Source organism: Papio anubis, chromosome 16 (assembly GCF_008728515.1).
Source record: "Papio anubis isolate 15944 chromosome 16, Panubis1.0, whole genome shotgun sequence".
Classification (NCBI taxonomy): Eukaryota; Metazoa; Chordata; class Mammalia; order Primates; family Cercopithecidae; genus Papio; species Papio anubis.
This window is the reverse complement of record NC_044991.1, coordinates 25221363-25235765: the sequence shown is the minus strand read 5'-3', so window position 1 is coordinate 25235765 and position 14403 is coordinate 25221363. Positions and strand designations below refer to the sequence as shown.

The 14403-nt window shown below is 47.1% G+C and overlaps 1 long non-coding RNA gene across 1 annotated transcript in view; it reads right to left on the bottom strand.

Moving 5' to 3' along the window:
• LOC101003089 overlaps nt 1–12812 on the bottom strand; it is a 47193-nt gene extending 34381 nt beyond the window's left edge. Inside the window, exon 1 of the long non-coding RNA XR_004178836.1 lies at nt 12538–12812. This is a non-coding gene — a long non-coding RNA (uncharacterized LOC101003089). The remainder of the gene's footprint in view (nt 1–12537) is intronic.
• Nucleotides 12813–14403: the final 1591 nt, after the last annotated feature.

The following is a 14403-nucleotide window of genomic DNA, read 5'->3' as shown; positions in this document are numbered from 1 at the left end:
GGTTTGAATTGCTTGACAGGATTGGTCTTGGGAACCTGCCTACTCCATTTGAGTGGAAGCGTGGCCTGATCACCCATGGTGTGCCTGTACCAGCACTTCGGTTTTGGTTTTTGACTTGACTTGGCTTGCTTGATACTTTGATTTTGGTTTTGACCTGGCTTGGACTTCCAGATGCTCTGATTTTGGTTTTGATTTTGGTTTGGTGCAAACCGCAAAAGTGTGTGTGTGCCCTTTTTAACTCGTTCTTTGTTTTGTGGGTGTACGGTGTTAGCATAGTATTTGTCTCAAGAAGCATAGGTCAGGGCACAAATAAGCCCACCCTACTAGGAAGTATGTTGGAAAAAATTTCAAAAGAATTTAAAGGAGACTATGGAGTAATAAGGACACTAGGAAAACTTAAAACTTTGTAAGATAGACTGGGCCAGCATTAGAGGTAGGTTGGCCATTAGAAAGAAGCCTGTGGGCCGGGCGGTGGTCGCCTGTAATCCCAGCATCTCTTTGGGAGGCCGAGACGGGCGGATCACAGGTCAGGAGATCGAGACCATCCTGGCTAACACGGTGAAACCCCGGCTTCTACTAAAAAAATACAAAAACTAGCCAGGCGAGGTGGCGGGCGCCTGTAGTCCCAGCTACTCGGGGAGGCTGAGGCAGGAGAATGGCGGGAACCCGAGGCGAGTGAGCTTTGCGACCGCCACAGCACTCCAGCCTGGGCTTACAGAGCCAGACTCCATCTCCAAAAAAAAAAGAAAGAAGCCTGGGCTGGGCGTGGTGGTCACACCGTGGGTCCTGCTACTCTGGGAGTTGAGCGGTGGATCACGAGGTCAGGAGATCGAGACCATCCAGGCTAACACGGTGAAACCCCGTCTCTGCTACAAATTCAAAAAAATTAGCCGGGCGCAATGGCAGACGCCTGTGGTCCCAGCTACTCAGGAGGCTGAGGCAGGAGAATGGTGTGAACTCGGGAGGCGGAACTTGCAGTGAGCCAACATCGCGCCACTGCACTCCAGCCTGGGTGACAGAGTGAGACGCTATCTCAAAAAAAAAAAAAAAAAAAATAGAAGTCTTTTAGCACATGTACCACCCCTAGAATTTCTGGTAAACCAGTACCAGCCTGAAGATCACATTCTCATCGAAAGGTGGAAAGAAGAAAAACTTGAGCCAGCCTGGGAAGGACCCTACCTTGTGCTGCTAACCACCAAGACTGCTGTTCCCATAGCAAAAAAAGGATGGGCTCATCACACCCGAGTCAAGAAAGCACCACCCCCTCCAGAGTCATAGGCCATAGTCCCAGAGGAAAACCCTACCAAACTAAAGCTAAGAAAAATCTAACTCTTTTCATCTATTCTATTACTCTTTCTTCTTTCCTTGTTCTATTCCTGACCATCTAGTTATTAACATAACCAAGTCAATTTTGCCTCACACTATTGCATTTAATGTTTGCCTTGTTATACACTGTGGGGACTTGCCAAGTCAAAGACAGTTTTCTACTTCAGAAAAGTACTTCTTCCTGACTCTCCTCAGACTAGGCATTAGTAAAGTAGGATCATTGAATCCAGGGAGATTTCGATAAAGACCCCAGTGCCAACCAGGAGTCTTGCCCCCTGATGTAGAGCTTTCATGCCATAGTTGGTCCAATGTTCTCTGGACTACTAAAGAGCAAGGATGGACTGCCCCAACCAGTTTTTGTAATTTCCTAAAACCATACATTCATTTTACTAGAGGATCATAGAAAGACTTAAAACAAACTTTAGCAATTAAGACAGGATGCCAAGATGCAAACGCCTCGTTAAAATGGATCAAATATTCCATCTGCACATTGAACAAAAGCAATTGTTACACTTGTGCACATGGCAGGCCAGAGGCCCAGACTGTCCCCCTTCCACTAAGGTGGTCCTCCAGTCGACCAGGTGTGGGCTGCATGGTAGCTCTTTTCCAGGATTCTATAACCTGGAGTAATAAGTCATGCCAAGCTCTCTCTGTTATATCCCAAAGTCCGGCACCCTGTGGGTCAGCCCCTGAGGGCCATCCAGCCTCCGTCTCCCAATACTAAGTTCACTTCGTGTCTCTCACGACAGGGAGGAAACTTAGCGTTCCTTGGAGACCTGAAAGGATGCAATGAGCTTAAGAATTTTCAAGAGCTTATCAATCAGTCAGCCCTTGTTCATCCCTGAGCAGATGTTTGGTGGTATTGTGGTGGACCTTTACTGGGCACTCTGCCAAATAACTGGAGTGGCACTTGTACTTTAGTCCAATTGGCTATCTCTTTCACCCTGGCATTTCATCAACCAGAGGGGAAAAAATAAGACATCATAAAGTGAGACAAGTCCCTTATGGGTCTTTCGACTCTCACGACTAGACGCGATTGGAGTCCCATGAGGAATAATGAGGAATACCAGATCAATTTAAAGCTTGAAATCATATAGCTGCAGGATTTAAGTCAATATTTTGGTGGGTGACCGTTAATAAAAATGTGGATTAGATAAACTACATCTATTACAACCAATAGCAACGAGCTTTTCATGAGTTAAAAGAAAAACTCATGTCGGCCCCAGCCCTGAGGTTACCGGACCTGACAAAACTCTTTACACTCTATGTGTCAGAAAGAGAAAAAATGGCAGTTGGAGTTTTAAATCTAGACTGTGGGGGTCTCTGGCCAAGGCCATAGTGGCCTATCTCTGAAAACAACTAGAGCAGGGAGCCGCAAAGGCTGTCCCCAGGTCTAAGGCAAGCCTAGTAGTAGCACAACACCTGGTAGAAAGCCCCAAACCCTAGACAAACCTGAATATAAAGGCCCTATGCTGTGGTAACTTTAATAAATACCTGTAAGGACATCACTGGTTAACAAATGCTAGATTTCAACCAAGTACCAAAGTCACTTCATGTGAAAATCCCCACATAACCACCAGTTTGCAACACTGTAAACTCCCACCACCTGGGTTCTGATATCAGAGAGCTCAGTTGAACATAACTGTGTAGATGTTTTGGACCCATAGTTTATTCTAGCAGGCCCAACCTCTGAGACCATCCTAAACATCAGTAGAATTCCCAGCAAACATGTGGATGGCAGCATTGCCAACCCCCCTGCAAAGTGACTCTGAAGACATGCCTGCTCCAGTCACACCCGAAGCTGACTGTCTGCATGGTCAGCTAATGAGGAAACTCATGGTCTATTTTCCTTAAAATTTGGACTTTTACAGAAGGACTTCAACTGACCTTCCTCAGACTGAGGACTGTTCATAGTACATCAAGTCACTGAGGTAGGACAAAAGGTTAAGCATGGGTCCCACATGTTAAGTGGTTATGGGTGTACTGAACTCTAAAAGAACTTGTTGTATAATGTTATTCTATACAAGTTGCATGTAGCCCAGGAATGACCAATCTGATGTGTGGCCATCTGAGCCTCCCATGACCACAGTTTTAAAATAAGATTAAGGACTGAGGACAGGAGGGCTCAAATGATATAAGTAAAGTGTTAGCCAAAACAGAAGAAAAAGGTGCCCAAACAAGTCACCCTTTAAAATTCTGATGCCCAAAGGTCATTAATAATAAATTAGGTCATGCTGGGTGGCTCACGCCTGTAATCCCAGCACTTTGGGAGGCCGGCATGGTGATCACAAGGTCAGGAGATCGAGACCACAGGAACCCCGGGCCTCTACCAAAAAAATACAAAAATTAGCCGGGCTGTGGTGGGCGCCTGTAGTCCCAGCCAGCACCAGGAGGGCTGAGGCAGAGAATGGCGCGTGAACCCTCGGGAGTGCTGAGCTTGCAGTGAGCCGAGATCGCCACTGCACTGAAAGCCTGGCGACAGCGTGAGACTGGCCTCAAAAAAAAAAAAAAAAAAAAAAAAAGAATAAATTAGGAAATAAGGTGTAGTTCTCTAATTAGAAAAGAGGCTATATGGTAAAAATAAGTACATCTGTCACAAATTAGGACTGTAGAAAATAAATGTAAATACTGGTCTTGTATCACGAAATTTGGATAAAAAAAAATGAAAAGGATCCAGGCCACCTTCAGAAAGAAAAATGGCCCTTCTTGTTCTACAGGACAACCTCTTAGAGCTAGTATCAACCAAATCCCTTTGATCCTCACTTCGGAAAAAAAGGTGCTTCACAACTTAGGAACTACTGGGGCTGGACTGGATCCTCCAGTAAATATCTTGGTCATAAGGAGAAGTTTACAAACGCCTCCTGAGCCAGTGTTTCAAACTTTCTATGATGAACCAAATGTACCAGTACCAGAAATTCCAGGAAACCAAGAAATGTGTTTTTGCACTAGCCAAGCATGTAGCCTAGTCTCCCTCAATGTCACTTCATGTTATGTGGAGGAACTGTAGGAGATCAATGGCCAGAAGCCTGAGAATTAGTACCTATAGACCAGTTTCTGATGAATTCCCTGCCTAAAAGAATCACCCTGCTAATTTCTGGGTCCTAAAAGCCTCAATTATTAGACAATATTGCATAGCTAGAGAAGGAAAAGAATTCACTCACCCCATAGGACGACTTAGTTGTCTGGGACAGAAACTGTATAATGGTACCACAAAAAAAGTCACTTGGTGGAATTGAAATCACACAGAGAGAACTCCATTTAGTAAATTCCTAAAGTTGCAAACTGTGTGGACCCACCCGGAGTCCCACCGGGACTGGACCGCCCCTACTGGATTATACTGGATATGTGGGCATAGAGCTTAAGCCAAATTACCTGACCAGTGGGCAGGTAGTTGTGTTACTAGCACTATTAAACCATCTCTCTTCCTACTGCCCATAAAAACAGGCGAACTCCTGGGCTTCCCTGTCTATGCTTCCCGCAGCTATAGGAAATTGAAAAAATGATAAATGGACCCCTGAGAGAATCAGACAATATTATGGACCTGCTACTTGGGCACAAGACAGCTCGTGGGGATACTGGACCCCCATTTACATGATCAACCGAATCATACGGTTACAAGCTGTCTTAAAAATAATCACTAATAAAACCGGCAGAGCCTGGACTATTCTGGTCCAGCAAGAAACTTAGATGGGAAATGCTATCTATCAAAATAGATTAACTCTCGACTACTTGCTAGCAGCTGAAGGAGAGGTCTGTAGGAAATTTAACCTTACTAATTGCTGCCTACACATAGATAATCAAGGGCAAGTAGTTGGAGCCATAGATAGAGATATGACAAAACTGGCACATGTGCCTGTGCAAGTGTGGCATGGATTTGATCCTGGGCCATGTTTGGAAAATGGTTCCCAGTGCTAGTAAGATTTAAAACTCTTATAATAAGAGTTATAATAATAATAGGAACCTGCTTACTGCTCCCTTGTATGCTACCTGTACTTCTTCAAATGATAAAAAGCTTCATCGCTACCTTAGTTCACCAAAATGCTTCAGCACAAGTGTACTATATGAATCACTATCAATCTGTCTTGCAAGAAGACATGGGTAGTAAAAATGAAAGTGAGAACTCCCACTATTGAGTGAGAGTCTCAAAGCGGGGCAATAAGGAAGGAGACCACCCCTCATATTGTCTTATGCCCAATTTCTGCCTCCAAAAAAAGAAAAAGTAAAACTAAAAGGCAGAAATGAAATCCACAAGCAGACAGCCCGGTGCCACACCCTGGGTCTGGTAGTTAAAGATCGACCCCTGACCTAACCGGTTATGTTATCTATAGATTACAGACATTGTATAGAAAAGCACTGTGAAAATCCCTATTCTATTTGGTTCCGATCTAATTACCGGTGCATGCAGCCCCCAGTCACGTACCCCCTGCTTGCTCAATCGATCATGACCCTCTCACACATACCCCCTTAGAGCTGTGAGCCCTTAAAAGGGACAGGAATTGCTCTCTCGGGGAGCTTGGCTCTTGAGACAGGAGTCTTGCCGATGCCCCTGGCCATATAAACCCCTTCCTTCTTTAACCTGGTGTCTGAGGAGTTTTGTCTGCGGCTCATCCTGCTACAGGAAGACTGCTTAAACCCAGGAGGTTGAGGCTACAGTGAGCTGAGATCACACCCCTGCACTCCAGCCTTGGTGACAGAGTGAGACCCTGTCTCAAACAAACAAAACAAAAACCCACAAAACAAAAAAATGAGGCCAACCCTCTCCATTATAGGTGTCTGAGGAAGATTATTAAGATAGTCCCACAAAGCATTTAACATGATAGTTGGCACAAAGTTAGTATTTAATAAGTGTTTTCTATTATTATTTTCATTTGCTACAGCCAACACGCTTATTTGGAAGAGCATTTTAGTGTGGCTATCAGCCTCCCAAAATTGATTATGTGCCTTGGCAGATGAGTGATTTCTTTTTAGTGCCTTTCACATTGATGGTAGTCAATAAATATTTGTTGCATGAATGAAAGTGAGAACTACTGTGTCAAGGGTTAGGCAGAAATAGAAGTAGAACATAAAAGTGTGGGCGGAGGAGTTTGCAGATCATTTGGCCGGCAATGGGGAGCTATTGAAGGTTTTTGAGCAGGGGGCGGGAGAGTATCAGATGGGTTGAAGGAGGGAGGGTTTGGAAACAGGACAAGGAGTTGGCAACCTGTGGGCCCCTTCCAGGTGAGAAGTCAGAGAGGTCTGGTCCAGGGAGAAGGGAAGTGGGAGGGCCTTCCTTTTGTACTTGGCTGCTTCAGAGGCCTGCAAATTACCCTGGACTACGAGTGATGTGCTGGTCTGCTGACTGCAGCTACCCTCATCTGGGTCTCTTGGATTGCTACCCTAGATCTCTCTAGGGCCTCCCTTAATTCACCTATCCGCCCCTCTCCCACTGGTCCTGTATCCCCAGCTAGAAGAATCCTATAAAACGGTCCATCTGATTTTGTCACTCTCCTCTTGGAAACCTTCCACTGGCTTTTTGGTGCCCCGAGGATAGCTTCAATTCCCCACTGTGGCTCCAGGTGCTGCAGAATCTAGTCCTGCTGACCCCTCTGTCCTGCCTGTCCCTCCTCTCCTCCTTTGTCTGGTGGCTGTCCATTTGGGCTCAGCGGAGCCGAACTTTCTCTAATCTGGAACTCCCTTAAGTGAGGCCAGCCCGAACAACTGCAGGATGGGAGACTGCTGAGGCATCCTGTTCCAGTGCAGATTTGTCTTTAGTTAATTCCGTGGTGGGGCCGAAGATGTCAATGTTTCTGCTGTGTTGCCCCACCTGGGGGCTTGCAAGGAGTGCAGATTCTCAGGCCCCCACTGGACCTCTGAATCTGCATGTTGGCAATTTCAGCACATAAGTGGGGGTGCTGGCGGTGAGCACGTCTTAGGAGCATGTGACAGCTTCTCTGGTGGCTCCCTGGGGAGGGTAGGGGTGGTCCTCTGGGATCAGGGTTACGCCAGGCCTGGCCCACGCATCCTGATTTCATAATTGAGTGTGACCTGTTTGAATCTCTATTCATGAGCTACGCTATCCCAAGCAGTTTGGGAGTTATTTCTGTTGATCAAGAGAGAAGAAACAGACCTGGCCAGGACAGGAAGAGACAAGCACTGAGAGGTCGGGGGTAGATTTGCTCAGTGCCTGCTGCCACTGGCCCAGGTGGCATGCGCCAAAATGACCTATGTTTGTAAAGGGGTGCCCTGGGAGATCTGTACACATTTTCTCAGCAGGCTGGGGTCGGTGGTAGCCTTTCTTGGATTGGTTTTGATATAATTTCCCAGCTAAATGGCACGTGTCCTTTGGGACAGAATGCTGGAGGGAAGGCCACCAGGCTAAGGGCCAGAGGTGACTTTGTGATGCAGAAAAGTTCTGGCCTTTTGTATCCAGAGGTCACGTATCCAGAGGTCATCTTCTTACTCCTTGAGAGGGAGACAAGCTGGGCTTTCCAGTCCCACGGAGAGGCCAAGGTCTGCCTTGACTGTCTGCAGATCATCGGAGCCCACGTTCCCATCATCATGGCAGGCCCCAAATTCCCTGCTTTTGCTGAGTTCTTGTTCTCTTGCTCTTACAACTGTTCCTTTATCTCGGTCCTGTTATTGATCCCAGCCCTGGTTCCCTGCCTCCCCTGCGACTTTCCATCAAAGTACCCACAAATACAAGCTGGGAAGTTGCAACGGTCACTGGAAAAGCACGGCATTGCCGTACAGAACTTCAAATGGCACAGAAGACAGAAACACAGATTTCCTGTTCCGGAATGTTTTCCAGACCACCCCACCTCCAGGCTTGGCTGCCACTGCATGCAGTGCCTAGCCTCGGCCCATCTTGTTGCCCTCTCTCTTACTCCCTCTTTCAAGTTCCTCTGTAAATCCCCTTTCTGAGGCAAAGGGAGTGAGCGCTCTCCATTCCTATGCCTAGAGTTCCCAGACTCACCTTTGCACAGCCCAAGCACATCAGGGCTCTTGGCTGTAGGAGAGGCCTTCCAGGCCATAAGCAGCACCAAGGACCAGTGGGGACCTGGCAGTTAGCACTCCTCCTTTCATAGGAGGCATCCCTTGAGTGGCACTTGTGGTTTTAAGTAGCAATTTTCCCCCTCCCTTTAGGTTATTTTCCAATAGAAGGCTGAGAGAATCTACAATCTTTACGTCATTCATTCATTTACTCACTTACCCATCCGACACATGTATTGAGCAAAGTCAGTGTGCTGAGTGCAGATGCTGGGGGAACAAATACAGACAGCCTTGTTTCCAGAAGCAAACTAATGGGTTGCTCACCTCACCTGCAGGCTATGGTGACAGTGGAAATGATTAATGCCCTGAGTATTGCCCTATGCACTGAAACCTAAACTCGTAAGATGTGATGGAGGGAGGTGAGTATTCTTTACCTTGCAAAATGATTCACTGCAGGATTAAAGCTGGAGAATTTTAGAATTTGAAAAGACCTCAGGGGACCCACTCCTTCAATCCTTTCATTAGTTATTGGTGAAAAGTGAGATTTAAAAAGCTTAAGAGACTGGCTTAGAGTTATTCAGCAATGCCAGAGCCAGCGGGTCAGAGCCAGCGCTGTTTTGTTCATTCTCAGTGCTGGTCTCTCTTTCCATCAGGCCCTGTATGATGTGGAGATGCTCCAATGATGCTGCGGCTGCTGCTAACCCGGTCAATATTTATTGAGTGCTTTCTGTGTGCCAGACACAGTTCTAAGTGCTTTTTACCTGTTACAGCATTGCTGTCACGGCAATCCCGTTAACAACACTGAGACAGAGCTGAGACACAGAGAGAGCAGACAACTTGTCTAAGGTCACACAGCTCAGGAGGACTGGTCTTGGGCTTCTTATCCAGGCCATTTGACTTCTGAGTCCATGCTCTGAACCACAACACTGTGACTCTCCGACCAGCAGCACCCATAGAGAAATTGTTTCCACTCACATATTGAAAGGAAAGTACTTCAGTATTGAACATCATTTCAGTGCTAATCGGGGATAGTTTAATAAAACCAAAGGCTGGTGTCATACCTTTTGGCAGATCTTTTTAAAGTTGCCATATATAGAGCTGCCATTAATGTTTGTAAAGCTTTGTGAATAAAAGTAGCATGAAAAGCAATTTGTATGATGTGTGTGACAATAAACAGAATTGTGATCCAAATTACAGGTGAAATGGGACAGTGGCCCCTGGGAGGCTAGAAATACCTGCAGAGGCTTACAGAGTGAGGTGCTTGTAAATAACACCATTCAAACCTCAATTGTGTGTGGGTTTCTTGAGAAGTAACTCTATTTAAGGGACTGCTTATACAAAATCAAGTTCTTCTTAGCAAGGATTGCTTTAAATATTTTGACTTGAATGAAGGCCAGTCATGTTCTGCCATTTTCAAAAATCTTCTAACTGGAGCCTTAGAGTTGATTTTCTTTTCATTTGTGATTAATTTTCCGCTCCCACCCCACCCAGCTTTTATAGTCCAGAGATTCTGAGAGTAGGAAGTCCTAGTAAAGCCCAGAATCTAAAACAAATCAGACCAGTCAGTTCTAGTTAGCTTTTTTCCTTTCAGTTGTTAGTAAAATAAACTCTGAAAAGCCTAAACTTTAATGCACCCATCTCAGTAACATCTCCTCTAACGATGGGAAGGCGTAGAAAAGAAGAAAAGGAAACATTATGAATCTTGTGGGAACACTGGAGTTTTGTCTATTATCACAAGCAGCGTGAGCCCGAAGTCATTTAAATCCTCTGGGGTGGGAAACATAATTATTTGCAAGGGAGCATTATTAGCTAAGTACAAATGGTTTGCTATTTGTTTTCTCTGTTCTTTGTAATGATTACAGGCTGGGGATGGTGTTTAGTAACAGGATCCAGCAGGTCAGTGATGACAACTTCATCACTGTCATTAACACCTTTTGTTTGCAGTGAACACAAAAAGCTATGCAGTATTAAGAGAGTCAAGAAAAAGAGAAATAAGAGGGGGTGGAGAAAGTGAGACAACCAAAGAGACAGCCAGGGAACAGAAATTGATACATTATGTATACCAGAAAAAAATACCCCTGGGTAATTGAGTCAGCTGACTCAAATGGTGTAGGGGCCTCAGAGGAACAAATTTTGGACTCCTTGTTCTTTCTGCCAAAAGAGTAATTGCTCATGTTTATAAATGCAAATGTTTTTGCCATTTTGGTTCCTAGAAATGCCCTAGGGAGACGTTATTTTTGGTAAGGGGTCTTCCTGCTTCAAGTGTAATGACTGTGAACAACTAGTTTCAGTATCTTCTATAGCATGCCAGGGTAAAATGAAGCAAAATAAATACAGGAAGTGCTATGACCTTTATAGAGGATCTACTGGGTGCCAGGCAAGATACTTTTTTTTTTTTAAGACAGGGTCCTGCTCTGTTGCCCAGGCTGGAGTGCAGTGGCGCGATCTCGGCTCACTGCAAGCTCCACCTCCCGGGTTCACACCATTCTCCTGCCTCAGTCTCCCAAGAAGCTGGCACTACAGGCGCCCGCCACCATGCTCAGTTTATTTTGTTCTTGTATTTTTAGTGCAGACGGGGTTTCACCGTGTTAGCCAGGATAGTCTCGATCTCCTGACCTCGTGATCCACCCTCCTCGGCCTCCCAAAGTACTGGGATTACAGGCATGAGCCACCGCCCCTGGCCAATGCTGCAATCTTGACTCACTGCAGCTTTCGCTTCCTGGGTTCAAGCGATTCTTCTGCCTCAGTCTCCCGAGTAGCTGGGATTACAGGCGTGCACCACCATGCCTGGCTAATTTTTGTATTTTTAATAGAGACATTATTTTTAATGTATTTTTCATGTTGGCCAGGCTGGTCTTGAACTCCTGGCATCAAGCAATCCACCTGCCTCAGCCTCCCAAAGTGCTGGCATTGAGCCACCACACCCAACAAGGTGCATTTTTATGTGCTTTTTCTCCTCTGTCTTCTCAACAACCCTGGGGTAAAAGGCCTTATTACTACTTTTCCTATGAGAACAATAAAGTAGAAAGAGGTAAAAGACTGCCTCGAAGATCACCCAGCACAGAGCAGGGATTTGATTTCAGGTGTGTCTTGTTCCAAACTTACTACACAGCACTGCTGGGGGAAAAAAAGAGCAAAAAGCAAAACCCAAAATGTTCTTAACTGAAGTCAAAGACGACCAAGAAAATGCAGGCAGATGTCAGGTCTGATCATGTGGATGCTCAAATGATAAACAGACACATTGAGAGAAACAGTATTAATTAAATCATAAAAATATGTTCTGCTTTTTGGGGAATTTACTCCTCCTCCTGGGGTGACCCTCGACAAGACATTCTGTCTTCCTGTTTTTAAGCAAAAAAAAAAAAAAAAAAAAAAAAAAAAACAGTAGGTAGAAGATTAAAGTTTGATATTTGGCTCATGCATAGCTTTGTCTCATTAATATATTTCATGCTTGCCTGTCATTTCAACTTTCTGCTGCCAGACCAAGCTCCTTCAACGGCCATTCCTACTTCTGACACTCCTCTTGTGCTTTTCAGGACAACTTTATGCCTATTGTGCCTTGGATCTTGAGAAGCATATGGTAAAACTGGTCAATGGTGATGGCAGGCTTAGCAGGGAATTAGATTGTGGGGGGTGGCGGGCTGGGAGAGAAAACAAAAGAGGGTATCAGGCTACTTGATGACGGAATCAGGCTGCTTCTGCAATGACATTACATGAAATACCCGAAATTTGACCTTAACTGTGTCTAGTGGGTCCCGTTAACCCTGTAAGTTATGGACAGAACATTTACTCAAATTCTAGCAACGTCTAGGCTCATGGAAATACGTGACCAATGCAGGTGAATGAAAGGGATTTTAAAACATTCATTTCCAGCTTAGGTCTTCCTAAGACTGCCTGCGTGTCCCTTAACACCACGCCAGCCTGAGTGTCATATGGATCCTGAGTGTGGACTTGTGTGCACACTGTAGAAAAATAAGAAGCAACTGAAAACCCCAAGCAGGGGGTGGAGTGATGACGAAAGACACCGAGACCGAAGATCGGGAAGCTGGAAATTCCCCCCCAGCTTGGGTGTTTGGGCGCTATCTCGCCTCTCCACTTCCCTAAATCACCCTCGTGGTGCGAGTGTGCTCGCAGTAGATGCTTCCTAATTGTCCCTAGTATTGACCGTAATACCCTAACGACAGGAATAATCTCTCTCCTATTTCTCAACACCATTTCAACACCCAAACTCAAACCTCTCACCTGAGTGCAAGGGAGTGGTGACCTTCTTAAGCCGAGAGCTCTTCCATCAGGGGGCTCCCTATCGGCATCTCTGTTCAAGAGGGGGAGCCGTCACCCACTTTGTTCTGCTTAGCCTGAGACACGCAACTTTTTCCAGCTTTTACTCTTCGCTGAATTCTCACGGCGGGGTTGGGGGGATTTTCAGGGTCAGGAGCCAGGTTGGGGGCCCGGCCCGCTGAGCGCTGTTCAGGGGCAGCTGGGACCAGAGCAGGAGTTTCATCACCTGCTGGGACAGGTAGGGATTAATAGATTTTGTGGACAATTCTGACCTCCCTGGAGGGAGTTGATTGACACGGTTCAGTTTGAGAAATCCAACAGGTCCAGGGAGTAGAAGCCCTGCCTCCTGGGTAGTGGTAGACAAATGGGGCCATGGAAGGAAGAGAGTGCATGAGCTGGGGGGTGGAAGGAAGGGGAAATGGTGGAGAAGGAAGAGGGAATGGAGGGAGTGACTGGCAGCATGGATGGAATGGACTGAAGGAAGGAGTGGCTGGAACGCGCGAGGGGGCGAGCGGGAGGCGCGCGGCGAACTTTATGGGCTACAGCCCGCGGCGCGCGCAGGCGCTGGTGGGCGCGCGGCGCGCGCGCGGCGGGGCGCGGCGGAGAGGGCTGCCCTGGCGGCACCGGGCGCGCGGCGGTTATGGCGGCGGGCGCGGCCGTCCCGTCCAGGTCCCGGAGTAACCGCTGCCGCTGCCGCCAAAGCTCGCCAACATGGCGGGACCTGAGGCCGTGCTACGATGTCAGCCAATTGATGCCTGTGGAGGCATATACACCTGGCCGCCAAAGTGCGCCAGAGGGATCAGCCTGCTGAGCCCAGGTACCAGCTGCCCCGGCCGGCGCCGGCCCCAAGCCGCCGCCCCCTGCGGCCGCCAGCGACTCCCTGCTTCCTGGAGGGTCGGGCACTGAGCCTCCGCTGCCCCGGGGCGGGTGACACAGCGGAGCGGGCGATGCGGGGCCAGCCTCGTTGTTCCAGTCTCTGAAATGGGGCATCGGAGGGCTGGTGGGGGGCACTCCGGGAGAGAGCGCCCCGAAATGCCCGGCGCGGCGCCCTGCGCGCAGCGAGCGCCCCAGCGAGGGGCTGGTCATGACTTTGCTGAACTAGCTCCATCCCTCTCGCCCCCTCCCGCCCAGCCCTGTCCTGCCCTGTCCCATCCCCGTGGTTCTTCCTGTTGCATTGGTGTGGTCCCCCTTGGCTCCTTTCCTGTCACTCCTTTGCGCTCCATCCTGGTCGCTGCTTCTTCCCGGGCTCTGCGGTCCCCCTTTCCAACTTCATCTCTCAGCTCCCTCTGGGCTGCTTACCTGGGGACTGCAGGCTTGTTGCTTATGGTCCGAGGTAAACTGCTGTTTTCAGTGCTTGCTCTTCTTGTAGTCACTAAGTCTAGTCGCCTTCTTAGGCTTCTCTTCTATTTTGTGCCTAGGCAGGATTTTGACCCACTCAATATTCTTTTTGGTGCGAAGTGTGTCCCCTGAGCTGCTTTCCTCAACTTGTAGATCTACTGGTGGCACTTCATTAAAAAATTGAAACGGGAGTCACTTAAAAAGACACTTGAACGGATGATTCCAGACAGGAATTTGTTGTTAAATTATCAAAGGAGGGCCCGATTGAATTGGCGAGGGGCTCGGTGAGGTCCATACCAAGTTGCAGTTTTCTCTCAAATGATTTATTATTAAGGAACTAGTAAATTTTTTTGCTGGTTCGTATCATCAGCACTTCCCCAGAAAAAGTAGTTCGTCAGGTTAATGGTGAGTTTTAAATAGTGTATCAAGGCTTCAGCGATGGATTTTTTTTTTTTCTCTAGCTCCTTTTTCCTAATTAACACCATCATGAGT